The following is a 6,173-nucleotide window of genomic DNA, read 5'->3' as shown; positions in this document are numbered from 1 at the left end:
TTTTAAATTGTGAAGAGAACCACTTATCTTAAAAACTTGAGAAGAATCTGTTTTTTAAAAGAAGCGTGAAAATTAAATTTTGTGATTAGGAGAAAACTTCATAATTATGCCATTAGCAGGAAAAGACAAGAAAGGGGAGCAAAATGAAGCTGATGGGACTAATTTTGTTGTGCAACGTCAAAGAAAAACTAGGTATTGAGGATAGGTTGTGAGCCACAATCCTATTACCAAGACTTAAATGGCTTTGCATGAGCTGAGCCTTAGAGGCTGTCCCTGTGCATCTTTATAGCACATCCCAAATCTTAGATGAGTTCATTTAGCTAAGCCCGTGCTGTCTATTATAGGGCTTTCTCAAAACATGCCACCTATGAAGCATATGGGAAAAACAAAACACAACACCAAAACAACCTATGAACACCATAGGCAAACCCACAAGAACCAGCCTGTGTTTAACGTGTGCTGCCTGAAGGAGGTTCATTACCACAGTGTCTGAGAGAGTCTCTACACTGCTTACATGACTCAAAGTTTTCCTTCTAACTTTCAGGCTCAAACAGTCAACCTCCATAACCTCGATGATAACATTTAATCCAGCAGCAGGATAAGGCTTACGTATTTACGTCGTGAGGTCCTTGGAGGAAAGGACTATTAAGATCTTGTTAACATTTACTTCATGTTAAAATAGTAACTATATTTTGTATTTCTTGCACTGGGGACAGCACACACAAAAGCTCCTCAAATCCAAACAAGCAAAAAAATCCAAGATCCTCACTCTGCAAAAATGGGTTAAGAAAGGATCTTGCCTTGAAGGTGTATGTTATGCACGCCCTTCTAAACACTAGGCTGTGACAGGTTAACGCAAAGGCTATGGGTCTGACTTACCACCTACTGAAATCTGAGGCAAAAATGTCATCTTATTCATCATTGTATTTTCCTTCTGTTCAGCTGAATCACATCAGTTCCAAATACTCCAAAGCTCTGTAGCTCTGTGTCTTCCTTTTGAGACTAAAAAACTATTATGGGAAAAGTTATGCTGAAAAAGTGAGGGTGTTAACGGATTATTAAATGTCTGGGTTAACCTTACTAGAGATGTTTTCATTGGGATAACTCAATTTAATACAGTATAACAAAATTTTCTAGTATATGTTAAAGTCCAAATGGTGATGTGTAAAAGCAAAGATGAAAGTCCCTTTGAGAAATCTGCTTGAAAACTGATTATTTGAAATTGCTGTAACCTTATAACTGCTTATTCCAGCAATGAGATAATGATATAATTTAGAAGCGGGTGGCTTGTTGATATATGTTTCATTTAGATTCTGCCTAATAGGTGACATTTATTGAAAGCTGACTCTTGAACTGTGTTCCATGGCTTGCGCTATCTATCTGCCTTGGAGCTGTTGGACACTGTAATTACATTTTGCTTCATTTCCTGTATAATTTATGTGAAAATCCTTTCATGGTAGGAAAGTACAAAGTCCAGATAATGAGAACATGACAACATATGAGATTTAAGATGGTTGTTTAGATTGCAGCTCAAACTGCCCATGACACGGGCGCTTTCAAGGTCATCCAATATGTAGTGAGCTCAGGAGCACAGTGCTTTTGAGGCTGCATAAAATAAAAGCATTTTGCTACTTTTAATGAACATCAATCTTAACATCATTATTCCGTCTCATGTGTAGAAATATATAGAAAAAGGAATATGTGTCTTAAGGGTAGAGTAAGAAGAAATGCCAAATCTTATTGGGTTGAGTTACTGGGGTATTTAGTTACTAGCATGCTGTCTTTCTGTGAGGAATATTCAGAATAGTTTTGTGCCAGGGCATAACATTTTGCAGTCTCCAAAGCTTTGGTATTTTGTTTTGTTACACTTTCAAAGTTTCCCCCTTGGCAGTTTCTTGATGGTACTAAATGTATTTTTTGACTATAATGTGGCTTCTAAGGCCAGTCCCCACCCCTTTAGAAAACTCTTGTGACTAAATAGTTATACTGCCAGTTCCTCCCATCACCAGCCTGGTCTACATTTCATCTAGAGATAACCAGCTGGATTAGTTTTCCAGGCTAAGGATATTGTGTATCTTCATTATACACTGTTAATGCTGGGTGTTTGTGGACTTTGTCTCGCTATAATTTCTGAATCCTCTTTTAATACTGCAAACTCTGTATATGCTTGGGTGCCTTTCATTGTGTTCTTACAAAATATTTCATGGGCTAAGAAACAGAAATGGGCTGCAAGACCATGCTAATGAGCATTTTGATGTTTGGTTCACCTCCTTGGTCTAAAGAGAGAGAAATTTCGCTCCAAAATCCCTCTGGGAAAACTACAGGGAACAGCTTTCCCCAAAGAACAGAGAGAGGGATTTCAGTGAAGCCTTTAAAGTCTGATATTGGGAAGACTAAAGGCGTTTGGGGACTGAATAAGGAAATGAGAAGTTTAACAGAGAGAGCAGGTATATGTCTGAGGAAGGGAGAAGGTCGGAGTTTGAAGGAAACAGCCTGTAAGAGCTACAGGCTGTGAATGACCTGCTGCCAGGGGTCCCGTGGCCCTTAGACTCTCGAGCAGCCTCGGGCACCTCTGACATCAATCCCTGTGGCTGTCAAAAGGCATGAGCCCATCCGGCTCACTGCATCCTCCTGGTTCATTCCCACCACCTCTCCTGCACACAGGAAGGATTGTGCCGCTGAATAGTAGCTGAATCAAAGAACGGATGTGCTGAAAGCCAACCTCAGAAGTGGGGGAAGGCAGGGGATCGTCAGAAGTAATACGCAGAGGTGTTGAATTAGGTGAGCATGTAAGCTCAGCCCACCGCAGCTGGCTTTTCCAAGTACTGTGTTGATGCAATATCCTGGACAGCAAGTGGAACAAGCCTGTCTCTTTACGGACAATAATCTGAATAGCTGTGTTTGGGGTTTTTCCTTGGACAAATGATGACTGTTGTTTGCTAAAGAGTTAAATGTTGTGTATCTAAACAACCTCCTAGGTGATGCAGTAATAGAATTAATAATATTCCTTATGCAATGAATTAAGCTGATCTGGATTTCCTCTCCCATTTTTTGTGAACATCTGGTTTGTGAAGAGGTTAGACAAAAAAAAAAGCACAGGTGGACTAATCTTACAGTTTCAATGCCAAAGGCCCTCTAAAATTGGAGTGCAATCTGAGGCTGTAAAATTGAGTGGATGTTATGAAAAGCAAGGATACTTAAACACAGACTTTTGCGGATGTCGGCTCCAGCCACACTCCAACTCTCCCAGGCTTTTGACTTTTAAGACTTTCCCAAGTATCATTGCTCTAGAAGTCCTTGGTCAATCAAAACTGTTTCTTGTATTTTTAATGCACTTTTATACTAAGTGATAGGGTTGCTTGTTTCTTCTCACTCTCTAACTAGTTGATATAGCCTAAGCATTCTTAGAGAAGGAGGAAAGTGTGATTTTTCTGAATCCTTTTAGTTTGAGACAGAGACAGAATTCATGTCTTGTACTTCCTCAGTGCATACTTTCAACTTTAGGATGCTGAACAAAATAATCATAATCTTCTTCATATTCCTTTAAATGAAGGTGTTTGTGGTAACTCTGTATGAAGCTCAATCATGTTGATCCATGGTAGGCATATGGGGTAAAACTCTGCGTGGACTTAGACACAACATAAACATGTAGCACCTCAACTCTCATAGATGGTAGAAGATCTGGGGAAGAACAAGGACTGCCTGAAGGACTGGGACAATGCAAAGTCAAGCTCTCTGACATCGGGAGGAAGTTAAGAGGCTTGGCTGTTGGTGATCAGGAGCCCTTGCCTGGGCTGAATAAACTCCTGACTGCTCCGTTTCATTTCTCCTTGGCTGAAGAACTTCATCACATGCATTTCAAAGTGACGCTAAGCTCTTACTGAAGGTATGTTTTTGGTGAATATCAGAAATGGTGCAAAACAGCATCCTAATGTTTGAAGGACAATGAAAACCAACTTGAATTGAACCAGATCCAAACTTTAAGCATTTCAGATGTTGACAGCTCTTTTCTTCTTCACCCTGGGAAAAATGAGACAGCTTTATGAAAGAATGTGTTCTCAAAGGACCCTTAAAAGCAGTTGTGCAAATTCAAGGTTTTCATCTCAGTCAAAAATGCAAAAACAGCCCCAAACCCTGATGTATTCAGTTACTTTGTGCTATTGTCAATTCCTTGAACTCTTCCTCTTTTCTTCTAAAACGTGATGTTTCTTTTTATTTATTTATTAAATGTTCTAAAATTGTCTTCTTCATTTTTACTGATTCCTAGGTCTGGCTTGTAATGACTCACGTAAGTCTGGAAAATAATTTGGTTACAGTGCTTTCAAAAAGGTCTCTGGTGAAATGTGCACGTCTGTAGGATGCACATCATACTGCTAGACAGACAAAGCTGCTCAAAATACAGATTCCCTCGTAGCAGAAGCAGATACAGCCTATGATACTTTGAAAACAAGTTTGCTTATGGTGACTAAGTGCTTTCTTGGCACCTGAAAGTAGAGAGGGCGGCAAGTCACAGGGGCAGCGTGTTATGCGGACCAGGGCAGTGCTGCAAGCCATGTGCATCAGTTGAACTGGCTGCAAAAGCTGTTGGGGCCCGCCCTGCCCCACCATGGGTGCTGGGCTCAGCCTGTGGCTGCCTTTGTTTGTAGTTAGCTCTTCTCTGCTCCCTTCTGTTTGTCCTTAGCCGCTATCTTAGCATTAAGCTCTAAAATGGTTTTAACAATTTTCTGAATTCAGTATATTCTGTTGTGGATTGTACTATCACAGAGATGTATATTTTAATAGTCATCTTATGATGATGTAAAATCAGTTAACTGCAGGAGGAGTTTTTGAAATAGAGTATTTTTTTTATGTGGGATGTGAATTCACAAAGAAAATTGAACTGGAATGGGAGTATTCCCCTTGATCCAAGTCTAATAAATGTGAGCAAGAGTTATGAACATGCTGAAATTCAAAAGCAAAACCTACTGTATGAAAAAACTGCCCAAACAATCTCACGGGTAGGCAATAATTTAACAGAGTTCAGTAGATCAATTTTAGTCTCAGTAAGTGAAGATGATGGCTTTGGCATTGTCACCCTGGAAATCCCGTAACTGCCCTTCTCTCCAGCTGCCCATCTGCACCATCTCTGGGGACTGAACAGGTGAACCGAGATTGTAATTTGAGAATGGAATGTCTGTCTGTGAAGTCCAGCTGGGATGGCTGTTGATCTTAGTTCTTTCTGCTCTAAAGGTCCTCAAGCTGAGTTTCGGTGATTTCACACAAACTTGGATGCTGTACAGCATCGTTACCTATCAGTGGTTTCTATAAGGTTGAATGTTTTTAGCACTTCATGTAATTAATTCACTTAAAGATGCACAAGTCTTTTTTCAGTGTTTCCAAATAATTTTTTCCCCATCTGCTTTACGTACTTAAGGATCTGGAGGCATAATGTTCTCTGTTTACAGAAAGGACTGAAAACCTCACTACTTTCTGAATTTTTACCTTGGAGTTGGGACTAGCAGCGCTGCGAACCTCCCAAGGAGGGAGATTTTGAAAAGGTCCCAGAGTTTAACTGCAGAACTGGGAAGATGGGTAAAATTTACACTGAAATTCAATGGGAATGGACAAGCATGGAGAATATAGCCTACTTTTTGTCTGAATTTTCAGTAAGTAGAATTCACCAACCCAGCTTTTTCCTGGATAAGTGTTTGAAAATGCAAAATGATCCTAAGGATCAAATGTGAGGCTTCCTATTACGCACGGAGAGCTGCCGCTATAGGATTTGCAGTAAAAGGTTGATGTCCTGTTTTACATCCAGTTAATGGCAATTGAAATCAAATCTATAACCCCTGTAGTATTCATTCAGAATAAAACAAACCCCAGTAGGTTTCTGGATTCAATAGAGCATATTGAAATGGGCAGCTGGGTGTTCTGGTTGCTGAACTGCTTGCTGAGTTGAGAAGCAAAACCAAAACCCTCTTTGCGATCTGAGTAAATGCTTGAGTTCTTTAAAGAGGCTATTGCAGGGATCGTAAGTGATGGGGGATGCCAGCAACTTCAGGGATAAACTCCTGAAGGCTGCTTTCTATTACCTCTCACAAAGCACACTGCATCCTTCTGTCAGATGGACTCTGAATTCATTACTCTCTTGCTGCTCGTTGTGCTTTCAGTGTTTGGTAGTAACTTCGTATTAA

This window comes from Falco rusticolus, chromosome 7 (genome assembly GCF_015220075.1).
Source record: "Falco rusticolus isolate bFalRus1 chromosome 7, bFalRus1.pri, whole genome shotgun sequence".
Classification (NCBI taxonomy): Eukaryota; Metazoa; Chordata; class Aves; order Falconiformes; family Falconidae; genus Falco; species Falco rusticolus.
Note: the sequence above shows the minus strand (reverse complement) of the source record.